An 18,735-nucleotide genomic window follows, 5' to 3' on the forward strand; every position below is an offset into this window, starting at 1 on the left:
TGTTTGTTTTGAAAGCACTGACCGTTTCCTCCCTTCCAAATGGAAGGAGCCCTGGCTGGGAATGGAAAAGGCTCAAAGGAGATGGGAACTGTAGTGGGTTGGGGCTCAAACGCTTGTCCCCTTCTTGAGCTTCATCTTCCTTAGGATCACCCTATAAACCTTGTCCTCCAAATAACAAGGACATGAGATGAGACCTGAAACTGGTTTGGGCCAAAGAAAGCCTTGCATTTGATTTCTATGGTGGGAATGGGAAGTCTCCACCACCCATACTATAGGTGAAGGTTTCCCCTGACATTAAGTCCAATCATGTCTGACCCTGGGGTGTGGTGCTCATCTCCATTTCTAAGCCGAAGAGCCAGCATTGTCCATAGACACCTCCAAGGTCATGTGGCCGGCATGACTGCATGGAGCGCCATTACCTTCCTGCCAGAGCGGTATCTATTGATCTACTCACATTGGCATGTTTTCGAACTGCTAGGTTGGCAGGAGCTGGGGCTAACAGCGGGCGCTCATGCCTCTCCCGGGGCTTGAACCTGGGACCTTTTGGTCTGCAACTCAGTGCTTTAACGCACTTTGCCACCAGGGCAAACCATATATAGAGGGTTGCTGTGAGTTCTCCAGGCTGTTTGGCCATGTTCCAGAACCATTCTCTCCTGACATTTCGCCCATATCTATGACAGCATCCTCAAATGCTCCCCTGGCCACTGCCGAAGCCTGGGGTTCCAGGCTTAGCGATGAGTCCAGGAGAACTCCCAAGCTGCGAACCTGCGCCTTCAGGGGGAGTGCGACCCCGTCCAGCACAGGCTGTAACCCTATTCCCTGTTCGGCCCTGCGACTGACCCGGAGGACCTCTGTCTTGTCTGGATTCAATTTCAATTTGTTCTCCCTCATCCAGTCCGACACAGCGGCCAAGCACTGGTTCAGGACTTGGACAGCCTCCTTAGTGACAGGTGGGAAGGAGTGACAGACCTGGACATCATCTGCGTACAGATGACACCTCACCCCGAAACTCTGGATGATCTCTCCCAGTGGCTTCATGTAGAAGTTAAACAACATGGGGGACAGTACCGAACCCTGCGGGACACCACAAGACAATGGTTGTTGGGCCGAGCAGGTGTCCCCCAGTGACACCATCTGGGATCGTCCCTCCAGGAAGGACTGGAGCCACTGCTAAGCAGTACCTCCGAGACCCATCCCTGTGAGGATTCCCAGAAGGATACTGTGGTCAATGGTATTGAAGGCCGCTGTGAGGTCCAGCAGAACCAGCAGGGACAAACACTCCCCCTGTCCAGCTCCCGGCAAAAAGTGAAAATCTGTATGTGTGTATGTGGCTGAGGTACCCACTTTCACAGACAGGCTCCCGCCTCCACAAACAGCTATAACTCCCACCTATGAGGAGCTACCAATGGCCCTCCCTCCAATGACACTGCAGGTTATAGCGAGCACCATGAACATGTCCAAGAGCCCTGCCAATGTCCTCCACAAACATAATACTGCCCACCACCCATTCAGGAAGAATTTTATCCTAGATTTTCTGTGTTTCCTCCACCACAGTCATCCCAGTGTTTCTGACTCTCTCCATTGGTGTGGAATTTGGAAGACTCCACCTACTTACTCTCCCTGAGCCCTTTACTTTTCTATGGCACACAGCAAAGAGAGGAATTGATCAGCAACTGAACATACTAGAGAGGTTTGGGGAGAATTCACAATGAGTTGTAGGTACTGGGATGTATACTTCACCTGCAATCTAAGAGCACCCTGAACTCCACCAATGATGGACCTGGAACTAACTTGGCACACAGAACCCCCATGACCAAGAAAAAATACGGGAGGTCTTTGGAGGGATTTGGCACTCATACCTGATATGCCGAAATTTGATTACTGGAGGAGTTTGCAGGAAACTGTCCTTCCTTTCTGGGAGTTGTAGTTCATCCACAACCAGAGAAACTGTGACCTCCACTGATGATGGACCTGGACCAAACTTGGCACCCAGAACCCCCACAATTAACTCAACCTACTGGAGGGGTTTGAGAGGACTGACTCACCATAGTGTGAGTTGTAGTTCACCCTACAGCTAAAGAGCACACTCAACCCCACCGATGATGCATCCAGAGCAAACTTGCCCAACATGACAAACTTTAAATACTGATGGAGTTTCTCTGGATGATGTGAGTTGTAGTCCACCCACAACCGTTACCTTCCCTCAGAAGCGGTACCTATTGATCTACTCACATTTGTATGTTTTTGAACTGCTAGGTTGGCAGAAGCTGGGGCTAACAGTGAGAGCTCACTCTGTTCCCCAGATTCAAACTGCCAACATTTTGGTCAGCCTGTTCAGCAGCTCAGCACTGGGCCACTGGGTACCCAAGCTAGTACACTAGAGTCTCACTTATCAAACACAAATGGGCCAGCAGAACGTTGGATAAGCAAATATGTTGGATAATAAGGAGAGATTAAGAAAAAGCCTATTAAACATCAAAATAGGTTATGATTTTAAAAATTAAGCAACAAAACATCATGTTATACAACAAATTTGACAGAAAAAGGAGTTTATTACACATTAATGCTATGTAGTAATTACTGTATTTACGAATTTAGCACCAAAATATCACAATGCATTGAAAACATTTACTACAAAAATGCGTTGGATAATCCAGAACGTTGGATAAGTGAGACTCTACTGTATATAATATTTTCAAGATAGTTATCTCATACTGGGATTCCTCCACCAGGTTCTTGGAGGAGGGAGTCACATCTAGCTCATGATGCCAAAAGCTGATGCAGAATGAAGGGAAAGCGGGGTGGGGCTATTTACATCTTCGAACGAGGCGGTCCAATAGCACGCTAGGGGCAGGGCTGAGGTTTTTTTTTTTTTTTTTTGTAAATAACACCAAAGGCGGGGCATGCGGCTGACGTCTCCTGACTGGAATATTAACCAGTCGTGAACCAATAGGAGGCTTGAGTCCGGAAAAGAGGGCGTGGCTGGCAAAACAATTTTGCATTCTGGAGAAGGAGGAGATGCGGGGGTGGGCGTGGCCTCGTTTGCATATGTAGGTCCCAGGGCGTGGCTAAGGCGGTGGAAGGAAAAAAAGAGTCAGCAAGAGGAGCAGCAGGAAAGGCAGCAGGAGCAGCAGCCTCGCCAGCAAAGACGGGGAGCCCGGGGAGGGGATTGGGGCCTTTGGGGCTTCCAGAGGTGGATGCTGCCCAGCCAAGAAGAGGAGGAGGAGGAGGAGGAAGAGGCGCCCCGCTGGAAACGGGTGAGAAAAGAGGGCGATGCAATTCAATGCAATGCTATGTTTTTGGGGAGGAGGAGGAGGAGGGGGGGAGGTTCCTCTGTGATGCCTCTATTGAAGGTCTTCTCTCTGTCTGCATCTCTTCCCTATGGATCATGGTTTGCAGGGAGAAAGAGATCCCTCTTTTGGGGGTGGGTGGGATCCAGCCTCATGGATCTTCCCATCCACCCTCTGCAAAAGGCATAACGCCCAGGCCTTTCCTCCTTCCTTCCTTCCTTCCTTCCCTCCCTCCCTCCCCATCTATCTTTGCCTTTGATCGACCCTTGCTTTGGACACACACAGAACCTCCCAAAAACAGACCATCTCAAATGCTGGACCACCATGTCAGGCTACACAGAGAAGCCATTGAAATCCACGAGCATGTGGATAATTTCAACAGGAAGGAGGAAACCATCCAAATGAACACAATCTGGCTCCCAGTACAGTAGAGTCTCACTTATCCAAGCTAAACGGGCCAGCAGAAGCTTGGATAAGCGAATATCTTGGATAATAAGGAGGGATTAAGGAAAAACCTATTAAACATCAAATTAGGTTATGATTTTACAAATTAAGCACCAAAACATCATGTTATACAACAAATTTGAACAAAGTAGTTCAATACGAAGTAATGTTATGTTGTAATTACTGTATTTACGAATTTAGCACCAAAATATTGCAATACAGTAGAGTCTCACTTATCCAAGCCTCGCTTATCCAAGTTTCTGGATTATCCAAGCCATTTTTTGCGTATTGAGCTACTTTTTCTGTCAAATTTGTTGTATAACATGATGTTTTGGTGCTTAATTTGTAAAATCATAACCTAATTTGATGTTTAATAGGCTTTTTCTGAATCCTTCCTTATTATCCAAGATATTTGCTTATCCAAGCTTCTGCCAGCCCGTTTAGCTTGGATAAGTGAGACTCTACTGTAATCATAATCATCATAATCATAGTAATGGTACCCTCTTACTTTCCCCAGAATAGTAATGATATCCCCTTATTTTTCCCAGAATAATACTAGCACCCCTTTACTTTCCCCAGAATAATAATGGTACCCCCTTCCTTTCTCTATAATAATAATAGTAAGAATAATAACTAACCAAGTTGTTTTTTCTTTGGGAGGAGGGCAAGAAATAGTGACACCTCCTTGCTTTTCACTTTTTTTATTAGACTGCTTTTGGGGGAGGCAAAGACTAATGGGAACCCCCTTGACTTTTCCCAGACTAGCTAAACCAAGCATGGGCAAACTTCAGCCCTCCAGGTGTTTTGGACTTCAACTCCCACAATTCCTAACACCTGGAGGGCTGAAGTTTTCCCATGCCTGGGCTAAACTCTTCTTGGGGAGGGGGGCATCAAATAGAGGTACCCTCTTTACTTTTCCCAAAGTAGCAAAACTATTTTGGAGGTGGGAGTCAACCAATAGTTGTATCCCTTTTGGTTTTCCTAGAAGAGACTTCGGGGTGGGGGGGGGGGTAACAAATACTGGTACCCCCTTATCTTTCAAAGACCAACCAAGCTATTTTTTTAGAGGCAAAGAATAATGGTAACCCTTTGTTTTTCTCATACTGGCCATTTTTTTCCTTGGGAGGCAAAAAGTAATTTATCAAGACAGGCCAAACTGGGTTTGTTATGTCTGTGATGGGTGTCTTCTAAAAGCTTTTCATTCTCCCCATATTCAAAGGTGAATAATGCTAAGGAGGCCTCCTTCTCTTCCCCCACATCGGTGTTTTCTCTGGTATTTTTGGAGGTTTCCCCAAGAGCTTGACTGAGTGCCTGGCTTCTGAAGTTTCCTGGCTTGGCAGCCAAAGAGGGAGGGAAAATAAAATAAAATAAACCCTTTGGAATGATGGGAGCTGCCCAAAACTCAGCCAGGATTCTGATGAATCTCAGGAGGAGAGTGAGCAAGTGAGTGGGAGTCCGGGGCACAGCTTGGCTCCTCTCCTTGGCAGAGCGTTAAAAGAAAGCGGAGAAGTTTGCACGCAAAAATGGGGGGCATTAATGGGTCCCCTCCAAATAGTGAATGCCAGCCAGAGAGGCTGACCCTTCACTGGCATCTCATTTATTTTCTTTTGACTTTTAAAGAGCATCTTGGGTTGGTGCTGAGCCATTTTAGAGAGAATTGGGGTTTATATGTACTTACTTGTTTGTTCTGTATGTGAAAGGCCTATGGTCTCAACCACGCCTGGACAAACTTCGGCCCTCCGGGTGTTTTGGGTTTCAACTCCTACAATTCCTAACAGCTTGAGTTGAAGTCCAAAACACCTGGAGGGCCAAAGTTTGCCCATTCTTGGTTTAAGCATTAACATCGCACAGTGATAATTCTTCCATACCACTTTTGCAGTTATGGAATCCTGGGATTTCGAGTTTGTAGGTTCACTACCTCTCACTGGCATATTTGTTATGCAGGTGAAGAGTGACCTGGGAATTGACGTTTTTGCTGTTGGTCTGACATTAGCACAGGGGTTATAAGGTCCTTTAGAAACTGGTGGCGTAGCAGGTTAAACCGCTGAGCTGCTGAACTTGCTGACCGAAAGGTTGGCGGTCAAATCCAGGGAGTGGAGTGAGTGCCCGCTGTTAGCCCCAGCTTCTGCCAACCTAACAGTTCGAAAACATGCAAATGTGATAGATCAATAGGTACCGGCGCTCCATGTAGTCATGCGAGCCACATGACCTTGGAGGTGTCTACGGACAATGCCGGCTCTTCGGCTTAGAAATGGAGATGAGCACCAACCCCCAGAGTCAGACATGACTAGACCTAACGTCAGGGGAAACCTTTACCTTTACCCTAGAAACTGGATGACCACTCTGTGGACCCCAATATCCACTTTGCAACCCTATTTACATGGAAGGAAACTTTGGTTGTCTTCAGTTCCAATTTGGTGGCATCTAGGCTAACTGGAAGTAAGGCTATAACAGTGGTTTCAGTTCAGAAGCGATGGGCTTAGACCAGCAAGATGCAGTTGGATGGACCTCTGGAGTGTCCGGTCCCTTGCCTTGGAAAGCCATCGCTTCTCCAGAGCCTATGGATGCCATAGAGGTATTATCTGCACCAAGCTTTCATTCTCGTTTTTGCAAAGAACTACAAGTCCTTATGAAACTTTGCAATGAAGTCCAAAGCCCTCCTTTATTATACTGTATTTTTGTGGAGTGTCCCGAGTAGCAGGATTGTATGTTTTTGTTTTATGATGTTTACTTTTGTTGTATTATCCTATTGATAATTGAATGTTTCGCTTATGCTGGAAACTGCCCTGAGTCCTTTTGGGGAGATAGGGTGGTATACAAATGAATTATTATTATTATTATTATTATTATTATTATTATTATTATTATTACAGTATTATTATTATTCGACACTCCATCCAGTCATGCTGGACAATGCCAGCTCTTCAACTTCGAAATAGAGATGAGCACCAACCCCAGAGTCGGACATGACTGGACTTAATGTCAGGGAAGCACCTTTACCTATTATTATTATTATTATTATTATTATTGTATAGCTGAGGGATTTCCCAACTGTACCCGATGCCAATGGCTTCCTTTGGTGTCCTGCTACTGAGCGTAGAATAGATCTAGAAAGAACCAAAGGTTCCCTGATCCAGAACATGGGCTGTAAAAATGGATTGAGAAGTAACTTGGGAAGGGTGATGCTCTAAGAAGAGTAACCTCCCCTTGCCAAATTCTCTGTCTTCCTTGGCTGATGTTTGTGGATTCTGGCAGTGTTTCCCCAGAAGTCAATGGGAGAAGAAAATTAAACTCCGCACGTGCCCAGAGGAACAGTCTTTTTCTTCTTGCACTTCCAAGGCTGTTGTGATTGAAGGGCGCTGAGAAAAAGATTGAGAGAGATTGCATGCGTCTCTGGTCTCCCCGACTCCAGCAGAGCCATTGTTCTGCTCTGGCGTCTGGACTCTGAAGGCCGGCTGAGTTCATGGCTTCCTAGACTTTGGCAGAAACCGACAGGAAGTTGGGAAATAAATGGCAATTATTAGTGGCCGCTAACAAGGCCAAATTAGCTCCAGAAAGATACAGCTGCTGCGGTGGCGGACTCTCTGCAACCTTTTGCCAAAGAAGCTGGGAAACGATTCCTGGGTTCCCTCTTTGCGGAGCCTGAAATATGGAGGGTTTGCTTTGGAGCTTTGTCCAGACATCATAATAAAAGTAGGGGAAACTGGCTTTGAATATTATTGCTGGAGCTTCATCGGTTTGCTTTTGGGAACAAGCAGAAATATTCCAAAGGTATCAGGTTTAGTAACAGGAAACACAACCGGAAGGTTATATTTATCCTTTAGCATCCTTTCTGCAGAAAGTATTTGATTTGCTGTGATTATATTTTGCTTTATCTGGGCTTCAGACTTCTCAGATGCAAAGAGATTGTGTTGCTGGTCTTTCCCTCAGGGCGCAGCGCTTTATTAGCCAGCTCTCCGTCTCTTTGCACTTATTTATTCCATTTATTCTCCGTCTTTTGCCTGTCAAGGGACTTGGGGAAGCTTTGTTGTTGTGTGCCTTCAGGGCATTTCCGACCATGTTGATCCTGTCGCAGGGTTTTCATGGCAGGGTTTGTTAAGAAAGGGTTTGCCCTTGCCTTCCTTTGAGGCTCAGAAAGTGGGATTTGCCCAAGGTCACCCAATGCGTTACTTTGGTAGAGGAGGGATTCGAACCCTTGTCTCCGGAGTTGGAGTCTAACACTTACACCATTACAGAATTTAAAATAAAAATGTAGCTAAAATTTTATTATGATAAAGTCATGTACTTAGCATGACGGTAAATCAGCAGGAGGATGGCATAGTCAGGCCACAAGGAGAAATAATAGACTACACAGAGAAACCATTGGAATCCACAAACATGTGCACAACTCCAACAGAAAGGAGGAAACCATGAAAATGAACACAATCTGGCTTCCAGTATTTAAAAAAAACTCTAAAATCAGGACAGTAAATAAAAAACACTTGGAAAACAGAGGAATTCCAGACAAGAAACAATCAGGGCCAGCTAACACCTCCCAACAAAGGATGCCCCCAGGCAGGAAGCAGCCAGGCTTTGAAGCTGCAATGCCATTGCTCCCACCCTGGACATTTGACAGATAGACTTCCTCTGAGGATGCCTGCCATAAATGTGGATGAAACATAAGGAGAGGATGCTTCTGGAACACTTCATCTCCACTCGTACTGGGGGGGGGGGGGGGTCAAAGGAGGAGAGTCTACTACCTTTCAAGATTATTCTACAGTTGGGTTGCTGTGAGTTTTCCGGTCTGTATAGCCATGTTCCAGAAGCAGTCTCTCCTGACGTTTCACCCATATTTATGGCAGGCATCCTCAGAGGACCTCACAACCTTTGAGGATGCCTGCCGTAGATGTGGGCGAAACGTCAGGAGTGAATGCTTCTAGAAAATGGCCATACAGCCCAGAAAACTCACAGCAACCCAATGATTTTGGCCATGAAAGCTTTCGACAACATAATAATAATAATAATAATAATAATAATAATAATAATAATGACAATGATGTAAAAACGTTGGCACCTTTATTGAAAACATGATGGAGCACTGGAAAACTGAACTGTTTGTTGGAAATGAAAGCTATGGACTTATCAACATCAGAAGAGGAATTTTCCAGAGAGATTCATTGTGCCCTCTGCTTTTCATTATTGTCATGATCCCTCTGTCAACAATCTTACAAAAAACAAACTTCGGCTATCAAACTTCTAAAAAATCTCACAAAATTTCGCATCTGATGTATATGGATGACCTGAATCTATATGGGAAAACGGAAACTGAAATCCAGTTTCTGACTAACACTGTCCGAATTTTTAGCACTGATATCAGCATGGAGTTTGGTTTGGACAAATGTTCAACAGTGGCATTGAGGAAGGGAAAAATCATTGAAAGTGAGGGCATAAATATGCCTAATGGCCAAACAATAAAGTCTCACCAGCTAGAGGCCTATAAATATCTGGGCATATTACAGCTGGACAACATCAAGCATGAACATGTGAAAACTGTGGTCAGCAAAGAATACACACAAAGGGTCAGAAAAATTCTCAAAAGCAAGCTCAATGGAAGCAACACCATTAAGGCCATAAACACCTGGGCCATACCTGTCATAAGATATACTGCTGGCATTATGAATTGGACACAGGCAGAACTGGACAATTTGGACAGAAAAACAAGAAAACTCATGACCATTCATCATTCACTGCACCCTTGCAGTGATGTTGACTGGCTATATCTGCCTAGAAGATCAGGTGGCAAAGGACCCTTAAAACTAAAACAAGCAGTCAAAGAACATGCCCTGGCAGAATATGTAAAACAAAGTGAAGAACCTGCTTTGATTGAAGTCAAAAATCAGAAACTCCTCAAAGCACAGCAGACAAAAAACCAGTACAAGAAAACCGCACTACAAACTAGAGCTGACAGCTGGCACAACAAAACATTGCATGGAAAGTTCCTTGACAAAATTGAAGGAAAAGCTGATAAGGAGAAGATTTGGCTCTGGCTCACGAATGGGACCCTGAAGAAGGAGACAGAAGGCCTGATCCTTGCAGCCCAGGAGCAAGCCATCAGAACAAATGCAATTAAGGCCAAGATTAAAAAATCAGCTGATGACCCAAAATGCAGATTGTGCAAGGAAACCGACGAAACCATTGATCAGCTGCTGTAAGAATATCGCACAGACAGACTACAAACAGAGGCACAACTATGTGGCCCAAATGATTCATTGGAACTTATGCCTCAAGTACCACCTCCCAGCAGTAAAGAACTGGTGGGATCACAAACCTGCAAAAGTATTGGAAAATGAGCACACAAAGATACTGTGGGACTTCTGAATCCATACTGACAAAGTTCTGGAACACAACACACCAGACATCACAGTTGTGGAAAAGGAAAAGGTTTGGATCATTGATGTTGCCATCCCAGGGGACAGTCGCATTGATGAAAAACAACAGGAAAAACTCAGCTGCTATCAGTACCTCAAGATTGAATTTCAAAGACTCTGGCAGAAACCAGTGCAGGTGGTCCCGGTGGTGATGGGCACATTGGGTGCCGTGCCAAAAGATCTCAGCCGGCATTTGGAAACAATAGACATTGACAAAATTACGATCTGCCAACTGCAAAAGGCCACCCTACTGGGATCTGCGCGCATCATCCGAAAATATATCACACAGTCCTAGACACTTGGGAAGTGTTCGACTTGTGATTTTCTGATACGAAATCCAGCATATCTTTTATTATTTTATAATAATAATAATAATAATAATAATCATCATCATCTTGTTTGCTGTGTCATAAAATAATAATAATAATAATAATAATAATAATAATAATAATAATAATAATAATAATAATTGTTTTGCCCACTGTGGCTCTCTAGTAGACTTTATTATAAGAAATAGGCATGGAGTCTTGTTGGTTAGTCCAGCTAGAGTAAACAAGTTCTGTCAATTGTTGAGTCAATAAATAGATAAATTGAGTGGATTTTGGACTAAAACAAAAATATTGCCTGAACAAGAGGACATTGAGAGCCATATGGCCGGGGTACAGTTATGATTGCTCTACTGCCAACCTCTGCCCTGAAACACAAATTGGTGCCAACTGTCTCTCGTAGATAGGTCGGTTCATTTGGACTTTTTGCCCCCAGAGTATGCCCTTGCCCTGAGAGTGTGCATCCCGAAATAGAGGGCTGCTTAATTTACGCAGGAACTTAAGTCTCTGCTATCATCCCCAAGTTTCTAATACAAAAGAGGACTGCGAGACATTCTTCTGAAAGCACCAAATCCCACCTGATCTTAGAAGCCTAGCATGGGTAGTTCTGGTTACTACTTGGATAGGAGACTGCCAGCATTACCCGGTGCTGTAGGCTCTATTTCAGAGGAAGCAACTGACAAAAAACACCTCTGAGCATTCCTTGAAACCTTTATGAAATTTATGGGTCATCGTAAGTTGATCATTACTTGAATGCACACACATAAACTAGAAATCGCAGTTGGGGAGACAGGCAAACCTTGATAAAACCCAAATGCAATAAATCCTGACTGATCTTGGAAGGTAAATCGGGTCATTGCTTGGATGAGAGACTGCCGATGAAAACCAGCCACTGTGGGCTGTGTTTCAGAAGAAGGATCTGATAAAACTATCTCTAAGCATTCCTTGGAAATCCAATGAAATTCCTGGGGTCAGCATAAGTTGGCAGGCAGCTGGGAGGCACCTGAGCACAACGAAAGTGCCTTCGCCCGGCTGCATTGGGTCAAAGGCCGGTGGACCTGCTCTTCCTTCAGCTTGTTCTGGATGGAGAGAAAAGAACGGCTGACTCTCCAAGTTTCCGTGGGTGGCAGTGACAGCAGAAGCCCTTCTGTTTTTCCCTCTGCTCCCTGCTGATTAAATGTGATATTTGGGGGTGGCTGAGAGAAGAGATGGCCTTTCAGGGAAGTCGAGGGAAAGGCTGAATATCCAGCTGGGCAAGGAGGCACGTTGGCCAGATCTGGGCTGTGTGAATGCAATGACGATGCCCCTTTCCCCATAAGAGGGTATCTGTGGCCCAGAAAGTCTAGATTGGGCTCTGTGTTACAACTGAATACTGACATGGCAGTGCAGTGGATCTCTCTCTGGTTCTCCACCTGTGCCTCCCTCAGTATGATGCTGATAATGGTTAGCATCCGGGAAGGTGAACATGCGCAGATCGCTGTTGCTCCGGGAGATCCCTCTTAGGGATTGATAATGGCCAGGAATCTCTTCACAGCCTCTTTCCTCCACTCTCTCTTGCAAAGCTGGATGATATGGAGGGAGGGAGAGAGGATGAAGGCAGATAAAAAGCTGTTAAGGTAAAAAAAAATTCATGTCAGGAGCAACTGGAATTGCTTCTGGAGTGAGAGAATTGGCCGTTCTTCAAGGATGTTGCCCAGGGGATGCCCAGATGTTTTGATGTTTTACCATCCTTGTGGGAGGCTTCTCTCATGTCCCTGCATGGAGCTGGTGCTGAAAGAGGGAGCTCATCCGTGCTCTCCCTGGGTGGGATTCGAACCTGGTAGCCTTCAGGTGAGCAACCCAACCTTCAAGTCACAAGGCTTTTATCCCCTAGGCCACCAGTGGTAATGGTCAAGTCTGAGAAGTGATGTCAGATACAGGGAGGCAGATCTCTTTGGGATTCAATGTGTTGTTGAAGGCCTTGGTGGCTGGAAGTCAGCCATAGCAGAGCACTTGATGAACCAACCTGGACACAGCATATTATTTGAGAGTGCAGAAATGTTGGACCACTCTCACAACCTCTGTGTCAGACTACACAGAGAATCCACTGAAATCCACAAGCATGTGGACAATTTCAACAGAAAGGAGGAAACCATGAAAATGAACAAAATCTGGATACCACAACTAAAACAATTCCAAAATCAGTATGTTAAATAAAGAACAGCACTCAGAAAACAGGGGAAGCTGAAAGGCCATTCGAGTTGAAAAGTCATTCAATGCTAATCAACAGGCTTTGAAGCTGAAAGGCTATTCAATTCTAATCAAGGTGGCCAATTGCAACATTTATACTTGCCTCAAACAGACAAGAGTTCTTTCTCCCACCCTGGACCTTCCACACATATACAAACTTCACTTGCCTAGTTTCCAGTATACCTCACAACCTCTGAGGATGCCTGCCATAGATGTGGGCGAAACATCAGGAGACAATGCTTCTGGAACATGGCCATACAGCCCGGAAAACTCACAGCAACCCAGTCTTTGGGATTTTTTACCTCTGGGTTTATGGTACCAAATCATAGGAAGGGGAAAAGATGATCACCCTGTTTGCTCTGTTTGGGGCACTGCTTCGTTTGCGGGATGGTGGCAAAGTGGTCTTAGGTCCCCTTACTTTTTCTGTTCCAGCAAGGGATGCAAACTCTTGACTATTTTGTTTCCATGTGCCAGGATGTTTTCCTGTGCATCCAGAAAACCGGTTAGCAGCAGCATCTTGACGTCTTTGAGCAAGTGGTGGGTGGAGAAAGCCACAGTGTGCCCGGATGCTTTCTTTTTTTTTTTCCAAGGAGGAACTAGAGGACAGATTGAAGATGGAACAGAGGCCAGCTAGTGAGCAATGGAATCTCTAAAGCAAGGATGGAGAGTGTGTTGTTTGTGGGCTCCATGTACCCCCAAGCTCCACATTTGTGTTCCCGAAGCCTTCCAAGAGAAATCTCTTCACCATTAACGGAGGGAAAAAAAACCTCAAAGTGATGTGGGTCTCCCAAAGCTGCCTATTAATGTAGTAGTTCAACTCTTGCATCTCTAGGAAACCCAAAAATCAGCTGGAAAGAGTAAATATGGTCTCAATTTCATTAGCACTGGAGGACCCAATGTTGCATGTGTAGCAGTCTCTAACTCTATTCTAAAGTAAGCACATGGGCACCAACACCCATGGAGAGCTTTCATCTTGCTATATCCCAGGTTACTGGTGGTCGATGTTGGTTTTGATACATTTTACATAATTGTTTTAATTTGATTGTTTACATTATATTATATGTTACTATGTTTTCGTGTCTTGGCTTTTGTTTGTTTATGCTGAGCTCATCCCCATGTAAGCCGCCCCGAGATCCTTTGGGGAAATGGTGGTGGGATATAAAAAATAAAGTTGTTGTTATTATTATTATTATTATTATTGACATAAGGACATTGTATGACACAGCAAACAAGATAGATATGCTAGATTTCGTATCACAAAATCACAAGTCAAATGCTTCCCATGTGTCTGTTATTATTATTTTACTGTATGACACAGCAAACAAGATAGATATGCTGGATTTCGTATCACAAAATCACAAGTCGAACACTTCCCAAGTGTCTAGGACTGTGTGATGTCTTTTCAGATGATGCATACAGATCCCAGTAGGGTGGCCTTTTGCAGTTGGCAGATCGTAATTTTGTCAATGTCTATTGTTTCCAAATGCCGGCTGAGATCTTTTGGCACAGCAGCCAATGTTGTTTTTCATCAATGCGACTGTCCCCTGGGATGGCAACATCAATGATCCAAACCTTTTTCTTTTCCACAACCGTGATGTCTAGTGTGTTGTGTTCCAGAACTTTGTCAGTCTGGATTCGGAAGTCCCGCAGTATCTTTGTGGGCTCATTTTCCAATACTTTTGCAGGTTTGTGATGCCACCAGTTCTTTACTGCTGGGAGGTGGTACTTGAGGCATAAGTTCCAATGAATCATTTGGGCCACATAGTTGTGCCTCTGTTTGTAGTTTGTCTGTGCGATATTCTTACAGCAGCTGATCAATGGTTTCGTCAGCTTCCTTGCACAGTCTGCATTTTGGGTCATCAGCTGATATTTTTTATCTTGGCCTTAATTGTATTTATTCTGATGGTTTGCTCCTGGGCTGCAAGGATCAGGCCTTCTGTCTCCTTCTTCAGGATCCCATTCGTGAGCCAGAGCCAGGTCTTCTCCTTATCAGCTTTTCCTTCAATTTTGTCAAGGAACTTTCCATGAAATGTTTTGTTATTATTATTTATAATACACAACAAGATTAGTACACAGCAAACAAGATCACTATGCAGGCTGTTGTATTGGATCACACATTGGACACTTCCCAAATGTCTAGGACTGTGTGTTGTATTGGTGAATAATGCATTCAGATCCGAGTAGGGTGGCCTTTTGCAGCACAGGGATGGTAATTTTGTCGGGGTTGTTGTGTGTTTTCAGAGCTGTATGGCCATGTTAAATTTGTCAGCACCAATTGTGTTTAAGTGCAGGCCAAGGTCTTTATAGCCACTGCACCTAGTGTGCCGATCACCACTGGGACCACTTTTACTGGCTTGTGCCAGAGTCTTTGCAGTTCGATCTTTAAATCCTCATATCGTGTCAGCTTTTCCAGTTGCTTCTCTTCAGTCCTGCTGTCACCTGGGATTGCAACATCGACGATCCATACTTTGTTTTTTAACACAATCGTGAGGTCAGGAGTATTGTTCTCCAAAACTCAGGATGAATTCAGGATTCCCAGAGTAGTTTTATGTGTTCGTTTTCTGTAACCTTTTCAGGCTTGTGATCCCACTAGTTCTTTGTGGCACAAGTTCCAATGGATCATTTGAGCAATGGTATTATGCCTCTGCTTGTGGTCTGTCTATTGTTGTTGTTATTCCTGGCTTCTTCCATGTAGATAATAATTATAATAAATTATAATAAAAAATCGTAAAAACGACACATACATTACATAACAGCATAATAACACATTATTAAACAAGGTAAAACAATACAATTATATAGCAATAAATAACACTTACACAACCTGATTAAGGGGACAGGAACATAGACCCAATATATTAAAGTGTATCATTTAAGGCTAGATAAATCTTGTGCCATATATTCAAGCCCAGATTGATCGATGGTATTCCAATGTAATTGCTCAAAAACCTGCCAACACCACCAGGTCTTCAGTTCCTTACGGAAGTTAGATAATGTAGGGGATTGCCCTGGTGGCGAAGTGTGTTAAAGCACTGAGCTGCTGAACTTGTAGACCAAAAGGTCGCAGGTTCAAATCCCAGGAGCGGAAAGAGCACCCACTGTTAGCTCCAGCTTCTGCCAACCTAGCAGTTTGAAAACATGCCAATGTGAGTAGATCAATAGGTATCGCTCTGGCGGGAAGGTAACGGCGCTCCATTCAGTCATGCCGGCCACATGACCTTGAAGGTGTCTACGGACAACGCCAGCTCTTCAGCTTAGAAATGGAGATGAGCACCAACCCCCAGAGTCAGACATGACTGGACTTAATGTCAGGGGAAACCTTTACCTTACTTAGGGGATTGCCAGATCTCTTTTGGCAGTGCATTCCAGAGCCGGGGGGCCACTGCCGAGAAGGCTCGTTCCCTCGTCCCCACCAGCCGCGTTTGAGACAGTGGTGGGAGCGTGAGGAGAGCCTCCCCGGATGATCTCAAGGTCCGCACTGACTCATAGGAGGAGATGCGATCATGGAGATAGATAGGGCCCGAGCCATATAGGGCTTTATAGGTCAAAACCTGCACCTTGAATTGGGCCCGGCAGTTTATCGGCAGCCAGTGGAGCTGCTTTAATAGGGGCATTGTGTGCTCCCTATAGCCGGCTCCAGTTAGAAATCTGGCTGTGCTTGGGGATAATGAGCCTTCTAGAACTCTTAGATCATCGGGGGAGGCCCTGCTCTCGGTCCCACCAGCCTTGCAGGCGCGGTTGGTGGGAACGAGGGACATGGCCTTTTCGGTGGTGGCTCCTCGGCTGTGGAACGCCCTCCCCAGCAAGATATGGCAGATACCAACCCTCCTAGGCTTCAGGAAAGCCTTAAAGACATGGTTGTGCACGCAAGCTTTTAATGAATGAGAACATGGACTTTACATGACCTGTACAAAGATTTATTGAGGATTCTGGATGAATGGATTCTAATCTTGGACATGCTTAAAATTTTATATAATGTGATTTTATTTTGCAATGGTATCTGTTTTATATGAATTGTTGTTTTGTAGATTGTTTTATATGAATTGTTGTTTGTACATTGTTTTTAGGCATTGAATTGTTGCGTATTTATTGTAAGCCGCTTTGAGTCCCCTCAGGGAGAAAGGCGGGGTAAAAGTGATGTAAATAAATAAATAAATAATCCCCTCTGGAATTTAGTCCAGATTTTGAAGAAAGATGTCCAAGGTGCAGCCCATATTTTGGGGAATGTCAGCATTTGGAAACCTGGCACCAGTCTCTTGACGTCCAGATTGAGGATTTCTCCCCATCCCCATTAGGTGTTTTTTTTTTTGTACTTTCCATTGTGTCTTTTTGCCCTGGCTGGGGGTGGGGAAGGTGGAGCCCCCTTTCCCCTTTCTACTGTCTTTCTTTGAGAGACGAGATCCCCCCCCCCCCCCACTTCATAGCCTTGTCTGGGAATGGCTCCCATCTGCTAAGCCAGACCCCGGCGGTCCCTGTGTGCCAGTCGAGGGCGGGTTGGAGGGGGCTTTTGCTCTGGCGGCAGCTAAGGAAACAATTCCCTTTTGGCCCAATGTTTGCCCAGTACAGCTGGTGTGCTTTAGTGTGTAAGTGTGTATATAAGTAAAAAGGGGGGTCAGGACACACACAGGTGTTGGGGGCTCCCCCCCCCATGCAAGCCATTCAGGGGCAGCTGTCTCCCCCACTGGAAGGTGGCTGGGTGGGGGAGTGGCGGCCCCACATTCCCCTCTTTTGTTCCCAGCAGCTGTTGCAAGGGAAAGTTTGACTTTTCTTAAAAGGCAGACCTCTTGGTTGCCTTAGAAATCCTGAGGTCTCCATTCCTTCTCCCCCCACCCCACATCTTTAAGCAAATCCTAACACCCCCCCCACCCCTTCTTTGTGCACTCCCCTTAATACAACAAGAGGGGTCAGAGTCATTTGGGGCTGGTTCCGGGTGGGACGAAACTTGTCCCGGCGGCGTCTGGAGTGCCTTTTGTGTGCCTCTCCGCAGCAGCTTTGGGGGGGCTGGAGGTTGGAGGCTGGGGGGAGGCAGCTTGGCTTTGTAGCTATTGTGCGGGGCACATGCTGTACACAAAAGCAAGCCCCAGGTTGTTGTCTGCACTCTGGCTATTTTCGGGGAAGCAGATGTAATGACCTGGGCCATCTGTGAGGAGAAGGGGGGGCAGAAGAGGCAGGTGTGGGGCGTGCTGTGGGGCGGAACGTCATCGGCCTGTCTGCCTGCACACAAACACGCCAAGCACCCTCCAGACCCCCAGAGTTGGGCAAACTTTTGTGCTTTTAAAAGGCAATAAGATCTTCAAGTAAAAGAAAAATATCCATGTAGTAATATTTTCGATTTCTGTACACAACTGTACACAATTAAGAAACCAGAGAGGAAGAGAATGAACTCACTTGAAATGTGGGACTGGAGGAGAATTCTGCAGATACCATAGACTTCTTAAATTGGTCTCAGAACAAATCCAGCCAGAATTCTTCCTAAATGCCAAAATTGAGTCTGTCATACTTTGAGCATAAGATGCAACATTGTCAGAATTTGGAAATTACCAGGCATTTTCTAAATATTTTATTCGTGTCAGAAGCAAATTGAGAATACAGCAATAATGTGTGTGTGTGTGTGTGTTTTTATATATATATATATATATATATATATATATATATATATATATATCAAACAAAGTTTTAAAAAAACTTGGCATTACCTTGTCATCGGTTATGGGCTCAATGCACCCAGTGCAGACAGATAACCTGTGTGTGTGTGTGCGCGCATGTGCGTATGTATCTGCTTTCAAGTTGCCTGATGACTTATGTAGACTCTTTGAATTTCACAGCGTTTTATTTTATGGCAAGGACAACTCAGAGGTGGCTTTGCAATCCCACGTACTAACCAGGGATGATCCTGCTTAGGAGCCAAATGAGACAGAATTGGGTGCCTTTAGGGTATTTAGACCAATAATACATTTAAAATTGTCATTCTTGGTAAAGTGGGTAGCTGGAGAAAAAAATGCACTGCTGATTGATTGATTTAATCCAGTGGTTCTCAAC

At 44.9% G+C, this 18,735-nt stretch overlaps 1 protein-coding gene across 2 annotated transcripts in view; it reads left to right on the forward strand.

Moving 5' to 3' along the window:
• Nucleotides 1-3,066: 3,066 nt before the first annotated feature.
• Nucleotides 3,067-18,735, forward strand: part of numbl (NUMB like endocytic adaptor protein) — a 37,263-nt gene continuing 21,594 nt past the window's right edge. For both annotated transcript variants that reach the window (XM_003222886.4, XM_008113828.3), the window contains exon 1: nucleotides 3,067-3,257. The gene's annotated coding sequence lies outside the window, so the exon portion shown is untranslated. The remainder of the gene's footprint in view (nucleotides 3,258-18,735) is intronic.

This window comes from Anolis carolinensis, unplaced genomic scaffold, assembly GCF_035594765.1.
Source record: "Anolis carolinensis isolate JA03-04 unplaced genomic scaffold, rAnoCar3.1.pri scaffold_10, whole genome shotgun sequence".
NCBI lineage: Eukaryota > Metazoa > Chordata > Lepidosauria > Squamata > Dactyloidae > Anolis > Anolis carolinensis.